The sequence below is a fragment of the Temnothorax americanus genome, unplaced genomic scaffold (assembly GCF_048541705.1).
Source record: "Temnothorax americanus isolate GAGA-0224 unplaced genomic scaffold, ASM4854170v1 Scaffold73, whole genome shotgun sequence".
Taxonomy (NCBI): Eukaryota; Metazoa; Arthropoda; class Insecta; order Hymenoptera; family Formicidae; genus Temnothorax; species Temnothorax americanus.
Genome location: NW_027509796.1, coordinates 8,762 through 20,198, shown reverse-complemented (window position 1 = coordinate 20,198; position 11,437 = coordinate 8,762). Strand labels below are relative to the sequence as shown.

General features: G+C 31.5%; 1 pseudogene; it reads right to left on the bottom strand.

Annotated features, from left to right (window-relative positions):
- Position 1: 1 nt before the first annotated feature.
- LOC143906536 (uncharacterized) lies at positions 2–5,847 on the bottom strand (annotated as a pseudogene).
- Positions 5,848–11,437: the final 5,590 nt, after the last annotated feature.

Below are 11,437 nucleotides of genomic sequence, written 5' to 3'. Positions count from 1 at the left end.
TTGTCAAGTACAATCAAAAATAGACTTCAAAATACGTAAAATATTAATTATTTTCAAGTAATATCTTCAAATAGTAATATTTTACGGATATATATAAAATAAAAAATATTATTTTTGAAGATATTTGTTCACTGAAAAATGAGCGGGTCGAGTATCAATGTGCAAAAAGCACCTTTACGTAAAAACAAAAATTTGAGGTTAATTAATTATTAATTTTGTTAATTATTAAAAAAGTAATTATAAATTTAGGTGTAAAATTGTATCTAATTCTTTTTGGGTCTTATGTAACACTTTCTCTTTATTTTTTTTATACGTTTTAATCGACGCATTTTTGTCCATTCGTACAAATGTTGAAATATAGGACATGCATAATTTGGCGAACAATATTCAGTGGCAAACTTCAAAGCTGATTCAACTTTCTCAGCCCATCGAATTTTAATGCACAATAGCAGCCAAACAAACCTGTGAAATACGTACGATTTACATTGAGTAATTGCAGTGAATCAGTCTAAATGAAAATATGCATATTTACCGTATTTCACCATTTCTGGAATCAAGAGAGTAACAACATGAAATTGATTCCAGTTTTTCCGTGCACAAATCAGTAATATGAAAATAAAAAAGTAGGTAGTTTAAGAATATTATTTTCTCGGCGTCGTCAAGATCTCCATATGTCATTGAAGGTATACTATGGGTGTTATTATCCCATTTGACCCATTCCTCTCGCTAAGTCGAAACACTTTGTTTCACGTGCGGTCACTCTCGGCAAGATAGATGCAGAAGGAATATTATAGAACCACGAGTTCCATTCAACACAATCTAATATCCGAGAACAACATTGAAATCATTATTTCTAATGCCAAGCATATGAATACTAGTGCAACTGCAGTTTATTTGTATAAAAGGTACGTTACCATCTTCTTGTCAAAAAAATATGCATTCAAGTAGTTTATCCAATCCGTAGTGTTGATACTTTTAAATGCTAATTTACAAAAATAATATTTAAGAAATGGTTCGAATACTGAGGGTCCTCCTAACATATTTTCCAAATGATCTAAGAGTACATATCCCACTTCGTAAGGCACATATTTAATAGCTCTGTGAGGCGACCAACCCGTCAAATTGGGTAATAAACATCTTTAGCAAGCCGATATTTGAAAGATTTTGGATCTATAATACAATTTCAGAAAATATTATCCAATAAGAATGCAGAAATTTTTGTGTGTTTATTATATATTATACAATATAGAATATTATTATTTTTGATAACATTATTTCTTATTTTATTTTCAAAGTTAAAATCTTACTATAGCATTCAAATTCGTTAATCCTTCCCTTTCGAGATAAAGACTTTATGTCTTCACAGAACCATATTTTGCTTTCGGGAGGGTCCCAATTGCCTACAAATCGATTGCCTACAGTGTCGTTTGCCAACATTTCATTTGCCAACAATTCGTTTGCGCACAAAAATTATTGCCTACAAGTCGATTGCCTACAAGCACTATTGCGCACAATTAAAAAATTAAGAGACGAATAGACGTTTGCACACAAGATACTATTGCACACAAGCCGCATTGCACACATAATATTATTGCCTACAGATCGATTGCCTACAAGCACTATTGCGCACAATTAAAAAATTAAGAGAAGAATGGACGTTTGCACACAAGATACTATTGCACCCAAGCCGCATTGCACACATAATATTATTGCCTACACATCGATTGCCTACAAGCTCTATTGCGCACAATTAAAAAATTAAGAGAAGAATGGACGTTTGCACACAAGATACTATTGCACACAAGCAACATTGCACACATAATATTATTGCCCACAGATCGATTGCCTACAAGCTCTATTGCGCACAAATAAAAAATTAGGAGACGAATGCACACACGACACTATTGCGCACAAGCAACATTGCACACATGAGGTCCGGTTTCTATTGTTGAACGGGCTACACTAGTTCAGAGGGCTGTACTTCTGAATGAACCGCCCTTCCGATTGAGACAGAGTTTTGCAGGTGATTTTGTCACGATATCTAGAGATTATTTATCGATGTCCTATCTTCGGGTTTTTTAAATAGTTTTTTAGATTTTAGCCTGACAATCGTAACACAAAGCGTGCGGCGCTCTACCTCAGATACGAGATATTTGTGCAAGCAATCCAGCCGGAAAACATGCTCCGTGTACCGGTGGCTTTATAGCATTTTCGACTGGGTCGGGTTTCAAGCCAAATCGAGTTGAGTTATGACTATGACGTCACAAGCTCTACTTATTCTAGAATCTAGGCCGCGGTCCACTTGACGCTACAAATGCTTTGAAGCATTCCTTTTCTCTTTTTTTTTCAATGAAGAAAGAAGGAAAAGAAGAACGCTTCGAAGCGTTTGTAGCGTCAAATGGACCGAGCCCTAATTAGACGATTCCAGCATGTGACGTAATAACCTAACTCTGGTTATTTTATCTGGTACTTACGACGAGCGTTAAGCAGGGCACACTTACTTTTCGTAGAACGTAACAATAAGTTTTCGACCAATCGCGTTGCTCGATTCGGCCGTCTGTAACCGTAGAAGTAAGAATTGAGCAACGCGATTGATCGAAACCTTACTGTTACGTTTTACGAAAAGTGTGTGTGCCCTGCTTTAAGCGTCGTCTACAATGGCAGCAGGAGTATGCAGTAAGACGTGAGCAGTAAGCTATTGACCAATCACAATCGATTATTCTTGAATTGTAAAAATTCCATTATAAATTAATCAAATATCATTAATTTCATGTAAATGAATAAATGAATGAATGCATAGAAATACTAACTGGTATTGCTTTTATATAAATTCTTACCGTAGCTGAGTACGTAAATTTGACAGATAGAGTGTCCTGGCAAGGAAATTATGCTCTGGCGTGTATATATTAGCTAAAAAAGTACTTTTATACACTTTGTTCACGTAGAAAAAATTCATTCATCATGCAAAAGAATATCTTTGTTTAGCCAGTTTACCTTATTGTTAGACAATAGGAAGGGATATAAACACCATCAGAGTAGTTTGCGCAGGTGTTAGCCAACATAATGCAGGAGAGTATGGAGTTGTTTCATATTTAATTTGAATTCTACATCTGAAAAGTATCGTATTATCAGTATATTCAATTCTTACATCAATCATTTTTAGTAATTATATCTTTCTAAAAATATCTTATATTAACTTAGTGTTATAAGTAGCACCAGCGCATCAGTTTGTGGTAATTGTACGCAAAATGAACTTCCAAAAGCATAATTAATTTTATTATAATAATTTAAATGTGTTCCATTAGACATGTCTGTGACACTTGATATAACAAGTCCAAGGTTATCTAAAATCTATTTATTCGATATTACATATTAATAACCAGTCAAATTTTTTGTTCGATATAAAAATATATCTATAATACTCACTATCTCATTTATAATTAAAGATGCACTTTTAATAGTCAAACTCGCTGTTCCTTTAAGAACTTTTCGATTAAAATCTACAATCAATTCTAAATGAGTATGTATTACACGTGCCAATTCTTATAATTAGAAAGAAAAAAAATAAGAAATATAAATAAGCAATAAATAATGATAATTAAGTGTGATGAGTAAATACACGACAAAAAATGATAGATATATTGCAATTAAAATTATTATAGTAATTGCTTGTAATATCATTTGTAAAATGCAAACAACTTTCAGACTTTATTTATACTAAATACAATATATTTCATGCATTTAATAAGACAACATAATGCGCATTATGTTGTCAGTTAATTAATACTGTGAGAAAATAATGCAATTCTGTAAATTTTTAATTATTAGGAAAGCTAAGGATATGTGCAGTAGTTTCGTCTTTCAAACAACTTTATGAATTCTGTTCTTTATTTTATTACATTTTTTAAAGAAAAAATAAGTAAATAAATTTAACGTTCTTTATATGAATAATGCTTAAATAACTAATTTAATAACTAAAATACCTGGTTTTGCAAAAGAGTGTGGAGAGAGAGAGAGAGAGAGAGAGAGAGAGAGAGAGAGAGAGAGAGAGAGAGAGAGAGAGAGAGAGAAGAGTATGGCACGCCGTTTTACTTTTTAATGGCATCAATAATATTCTACACAATATAAAAGTTTCCAAAAATAATTGTTCTAAGAAAAATAGCGATTCTTACTAATGATTTTAAATTATGTCGAACATAATAAAAATTGGACGAATTAAAATTATGTCGGGACATAAAAATAATTCCGAATTTTTATTATGTTCCGACATCATAGTAATTCATCCAATCGGAACATAATAAAAATTGTACGGCAAGCCGTTTTACTTTTTAGTAGCATAATAAATATTCCATTCAATATAAAAGATCAAAAAATAATAGTCTTAAGAAAAATTACAATGAATTAAAATTATGTCAAGACATCATAAAAATTCGGACATATTTTTACGTGTCGATATCATTTTAATTCAACCAATTTTTATGATGTCACGACATAATTTTAATTTATCGAATTAAAATTTGATATACATAATAAAAATTGCATGGCACACCGTTTTACTTTTCAATAGCATAAATAATAATCTATACAATATAAAAGTTTCAAAAAATAATTGTCTTGAGAAAAATAGCGATTTTTACTAATGAATTAAATTTATGTCAAACATAATAAAAATTGCATAAATTAAAATTATGTCGGGACATAATAAAAATTCGGAATTATTTTTATGTCCTAACATAATTTTAATTTCACGAATTAAAATTATGTCTGGACATCATAAAAATTAGATAAATTAAAATTATGTCGAGACATCATAAAAATTGTATGAATTAAAATGATGTCGATATCATAAAAATTGAATGAATTAAAATTATGTCGAGACATAATAAAAATTGTATGAATTAAAATTATGTCGAGTCATCATAAAAATTGTATGAATTAAAATTATGTCGACATCATAAAAATTGAATAAATTCAAATTATGTCGCTACGTAAAAATAATTCCGAATTTTTATGTGTCGACATAATTTTAATTCATACAATTTTTATGTGATGTCTCGACATAATTTTAATTTATTCAATTTTTATGATGGTTCAATTTTTATGACATCTCGACATAATTTTAATTCATTTAATTTTTATGATGTCTCGACATAATTTTAATTCATTCGATTTTTATAATGTCTCAATTTTTATGATGTCCGAATTTATATGATGTCTGAACTTTTATGATGTCTGAATTTTTATGTCTCAATTTTTATGATGTCTCAATTTTTATGATGTCGCGACATAATTTTAATTCCGGAGCTGGTGATTTTCATCCCACAATATTGGCAGCATTGTGTAAGTAGCGTCAATAGTTCTCACAGCTTGAATTCGATGTCTACGTGTCCCAGGTCGCCGATTACGACGTCCAGATAATGCGCTTCGTAGTTTTCGGTGTCTAAGTGCATTAATACCTTGAATTCGATGTCTACGTGTCCCAGGTGCCGATGACGACGTTCCAGATAGGCGCTCCGAGTTTTTCGGTGTCCTAGGTCGTCATCGTAACCTTGAATTCAATGTCTACGTATCCCAGGTTGCCGATGACGAGGATCCACATAGTGCGCTTCGTAGTTTTCGGTGTCCAGGTGTAATAATACGTTGAATGCGATGTCTAAGTGTTTCAGGTTGCCGATGACGATGTCTAGATAGTGAGCCCCGTAGTTTTTGGTGTCTACGTGTATTAATACCTTGAATTCGATGTTTAGGTGTCCCAGGTTGCCGATGACAAAGATTTGATACTTAAAAGGGCTCACTGTCCGTAGTATATTCCACATCGGCAAGCAATGAGATTGGTATTTGGGTCATATATGTATTTATGTAGAATCATGTATATGTGAATATCAACGCGTATAATATTTAACATTTATTTGTGTTTAGATTATTCGAACTCAATTGTATCTAAATTTGAATGCAATGTTGTTTTGTTAATAACAATCGGACGTAATTTTTTAAGTCTCTGTCTCTTTCGAGTAAGTCTTGAATTCGTCCCAAAATAATGGCATTTATGGATGATTTATTATTCTTGATTTACACTTTTATTTAGATATTATCTGTTACTACCGTATAACTGATTAAAAAATTAGCGTAATATTGTTTGTTTTTATTTATCGATTTTTATTTTTGCTCTTTAAATCCTTTTGCTACGTACGACGGATGCGAACGGCTCGTTCAGTGGCCGAAGTGTCGAACACCGATATACGCGATCGGCCTAGAGACAAGCACACTTTAAACGCGTTCAATTATTATATGTAATAAAACTCAATAACAAAAACATTTAAAAAATTTGTTAACAGTAACAATTCAAGTTAACATTTCAAATTGCTCGGCCGCAGTGAGCATATGTGGACAATGGACTAGTCACTGCTCGGCCGCAGCGAGCAGTATAATGAACAGTGACTGTAGTTACTCTCCGTACCAAAAGGGTTAAAATTAATTTACTAACATGTACAGCAGAATAAAGGTTAGAACATATACAGGGTGTATCACACCACACGTCCCACCCGAATTTTCCGTAAATGTGAAGTGACATTAGGAAATTGGACAGAAATGTTAAGCCTCAAATCCTATCCGAAGAATTGAATAAAAGTATTTCCGTTTTCCGGAACTAACCGAAAGTATAAGTAGCAACTGAGAGTCAATTTTGAAATCTCAAATGGAAACATATGTATAGGGTTGAACACATGTAAGGTCCAATAAAAGATGTTTCTTTTTTCAGACACGAAACTTTGTATTATTATTTTGACATCATCACCTTTCGATTTTCCAATCGTTTCTCCTCAACGGTTGGAGATACTGTGATTATGTTCAAATAAAAAATAATTCTGTTTTGAAGCTCTATTCAACGATACCCTACACGACATGTTCTCATTTAAGATTTCAAAGTCGACTCCAGTTGCCACTATTTCCGATCAGTTCCGGAAAACGGAAATACCCTCATTCGATTTTTTGGATAAGATTGGCGCTTAACATTTCTCTCCAACTTCCTGTCACCTTGCGTTTACGGGTAGGGCGGATAGTTTGATACACAGTGTATATAGATAAACGGAGTATAACTATATACGATCTTAGATATTTCGTATCTTAGATATTTCAGGTAATGTCGTCCGCAGAAAATGCTAAGGAAATTTTGCTGCCTTTTGTATTTTCAGTTTGCAGTGTTTTTTATTTGTTCGTAGCCAATTATATCGGACAGGATATAATAAATCATAATAATCATATACATGTTACCGCGTAAGATATTTGTTTGTAACTTTACAATTATATATATATATATATATATATATATATATATATGAAAGTTTATTTTATATCATTCTATATTGAAAGTAAAGATTAACATTGTTTTGCTTTCTCATAGAGGAAGCTTTGTTTTCGTAAATTCGTATCCGCACAAAATTACTTTTTTTAAAAAAAGGTAAAAAAAGGCGCCAAGTACACGTATAGTAGTGTATATGTTGTTATTTAAAAAAAAAGAAAGTGGTAGTATTATACCTCGAAAAAACCTAAGTAACAAGTGGTAGATCTTTATATCTCGAAAAATCTCGAAAAAATCTAAGCAGTAGTACCTTTATTTCCAAAAAATTATAACCCAAGTGATACACGTCACAAAATTATGTTACCTTATCAAAAAGAAGAGTCGCGCTCAAGTGATCTATTACAATTACAAAAAAGAAATGATATCTTTTTAAATTAGAGCGCCAATTACAGAGAGAACATGTATATTGCCTCAAAAAATAATTGTTGCACTACTTTGAAAAATCTTTACATTGTGTCAATTAGAAAAGAATGTATGATAACAATTTTATAAGATTAAAAAATTTTATATAAATTTAACAAGGGAATACAAGATATTTAAATACAAAGTTTACATGTGTATTTTTTAATGGTCACAAAGAATTACAGAGGTAACAGTACAAAATACAAATATTTTATTAAAATATTTAATCCAACGAGGGAATACAATTTGTATTTAAATATAAAGTTTATATATGTATTTTTAAATAGAATAAATAATTTAATCACAAAGAATTACAAAGGTAACAGTACAAAATAAAAATATTTTATTAAAATACGTAAATTTTTCTTGTCAAAAAACGTGGCGTTGATGTTAGATTTTTACATGTAAATATTTAATAATTTTTTTTTTTAATGTACTTAATTTGCGATGTAAAAATGTATTTAATTTCAACGCTGTAACTAAAACGTGCAAAGTATGTAAAACTAAAGTTACTAATTATTGACCATGTAATAAGCAGAGAATGTATTAAAAATATTCTTATCTAATTCTTTAAATTATGAATTTTTCGCACTTTATTCGCAAAACATAAAAATTAAAAAAACTTTTATTTCTGTCACAGTAGTATTCTACAATGGTTCATGATTTCCGCATTATTCAATAAGTTCCTTTGTGTCATCATGTAGCTCTCAAAATACGAACAGCGTTCGAGCTTGGCGAGCTGATCTCCGAGAGTAAAATAACGTCGTGTCGATTTGCGAGTAGGTCTTGAAAAGTTCGCTCGCCGAGAGCTGCGATTCATTCTCCGTTATAGGTACTCTTTAGGAATATGTCCATTTGCGAGAATCAATCTCGAGAGCTACTCTCGAGAGTTTTACTCGCAGGTGGACACGCACCATTAAAGTTATTATAACATAAACAAAAATTAAAGTAAGGCTTGTGGTAAACCTCGTAAACTTTGACATGCAAAATAATTAAATTTATAAAATTAAATGTTTTTATTACACATAATTCAAGCTAAACTAATTAATATTATCTAAGGCGTAAGACGTTACGGCAATGCCAATGCAATAGCCAATACGTGTGCTACCTACTGTTACTACGTTTACGCGAGCGCGTTACTTCTGTAGTAACTTACGATAATTCACTCGTTTACGCGGAGTAAATTATTGTAAGTTACTACAAAATCCCGTTTACGCGAAGGAAAATCCCGTTTACGCGAAGGAATTATCGTAAGTTTAGTATGGGCTGGCTCTAATACTTTTTCGTCGCAGTGCATAACATCTGTCGCTCGACGTTCGCCGCGCCGCGCCGCGCCCCGCTCGACGCACGTCACTCGACCCCCCCGCTCGCCGCGCGCCGGGCACCGTGCCAGCCCAGCCAGCCGCCGAGGCCCGCCTCTATCGCTCCTTGTGCGCGCATTCGCTCAGACGTTTTAATTAATAACTTGTTAACTATTGCGAATTTTGCAAAATGGTATACGACTTTTCTCTTCAGTTTGACCTTTGACCCAATCTACCCCAGTCATTCGATGGATACTTTTATTTTTGACACCCTGTATATTATACATTTTTTGCATATTTACGTCATATCATTACGATGCATATTTGCAGCATATGATCGTTGCGTATTAATTTTATAATACGATACGATAATATGCGCCTTTGCCTATTATTATATCAATAATTTGATATGCAACAGTGCAACACTGTCTATTTAAACTGATACACTCTATGCGGATGCGCAACAAAATGTCCATTTTAAAAATTTATCGTTGCCGTTCATCCGCATGTCGATAGATTCTCTCACTTTAATTACTTCAGATAATGTGAGTAACTATCCGCGCAAAAAATATTTTGACTATATTTTTGTCAAACAAGTTGTTCCATCTTATGCACATATCACGATATTATCACAACAAAATACACGTCAGAGGAAGATAAATAAATTTTTATGAAAAAGTAAATTTCCAATTATAATTGCATACACATACTTATTATGATGTTAAATTTATTTTGGTTTATTTTTTATATAAAGACAATTTCTCTAATTACAATTAAGGAAAAATATACAACTTGATGCGATGCGCAATTATATTATATATTTTTTTATTTAAATAAAACACTATGTATTTTGTTTGTATTATTTATCTTATTAATTTATACTATTTTATACATAAAAGTGTTAATACAGGATACAAGCACATGCATATAGAATAAATTGCGCGCGCATAGCGCATCTTGTAGTATTTTAATTTGATACAAAAATCAAATTGCAAAATATAGATTAAAATAAATTATTCAGAAGTAAAAGATTGTCACACAGTAAAAAAATTGATTTTATAATAACATTACAATATTCTTATCTTACCTGAAATATAATACCTGTGCTGACAGAGTAGCAGAGAAAAAGATAAACTGAAATTGAGCAAATTTGGATTGCTGATAGGGCCATAAACCAACAGCAAGCAATAGAAGTCTATTGAGACTGTAATATCGAGAGCTCCTAGATGTATCATTTTTCTGTGAGCTTTTAAGTATTACTGCACAGACATCAGTGAGTATGCGTTCCCCTACTCTTTTCGCTGGTCGATTGAATATTTCACATCTTATATTTTCTGATATAAATTTCAACGCAAATTTCATAATTTATGTCTATAATGTTGATTGCGTAAAAGTTTGCCAGAAGGTCCAAATGCCCTTAATTCTATCAATTTCTCAGCAAATTGCGAATATTAATGTTATCGATTTACCGCTAAAAGTATCTCGACAGATGTGTTTTTCTCATGAAATTGAGCTACTCGCAAGAAAACCACGCAGGCGTATTTTCATTTCACCGCAAGCATTCGTGGGATACACTTAGTCCTCAAGAGGCACGTCTTTCAGCTGAAATTTTTGCGATGGCAGATCTATCTGAGACGAAGCTTTAATGACTTCGTAAAATTAATTTTTTAAGAAAGGTAAAAAAAAAGCGCCAAGTACACGCAATGTATTTTAATTAAACCTTTTAATTAAAAATTCAACCTAAGTGGTAGCTTTATTTTTCATTCATAAAATTATATTACCTAACTTAACTCAAGTGACATGTATTTCAAAAAAAGATGTGAAGTCTTAAAATTAAATTGCACCAATTGTAAAGAAAATATGTATTATGCTTTGAAAGATAATCTCGTTGTGCAACTACTTTAAAAAAATAAAACCCAAGTGGTATCTTTATGTTCCTATTTAAGGGTCTTCATATTCCAACCCAAGTGGTAGTAGCTTCTTAATTCTCTTTAACAAATTTTTAACATTACAAAGAATTATTTTAATTAAAAAGAATTAAAGAACTAACAGTACAAAATAAAAATATTTAATTAAAACAAAATAAATAAATTTCTTTTCTAAAGAAACTTGGCGCTGCTTTTTTACTCCTGTCGCATTCTTCCCTAAATTATGTTTATTGTTTTTTTATTTAATCAAAAATCTTAGTACTCATTTTTAAATTTTAATGTCTAAATTTCGAAGTCTAGCAACGCCAAGTTTTTTTTACAAAAAAAAATTTATTTATTTTTCGGTCGGCTTATCGTACTTTTATTTTTGCAAAATAGATAAATTTTAAAACAAGACGCCATTATTTGTTTTTAGAGAAATCATATGTAAATGTAAAATGTAAAAAAGA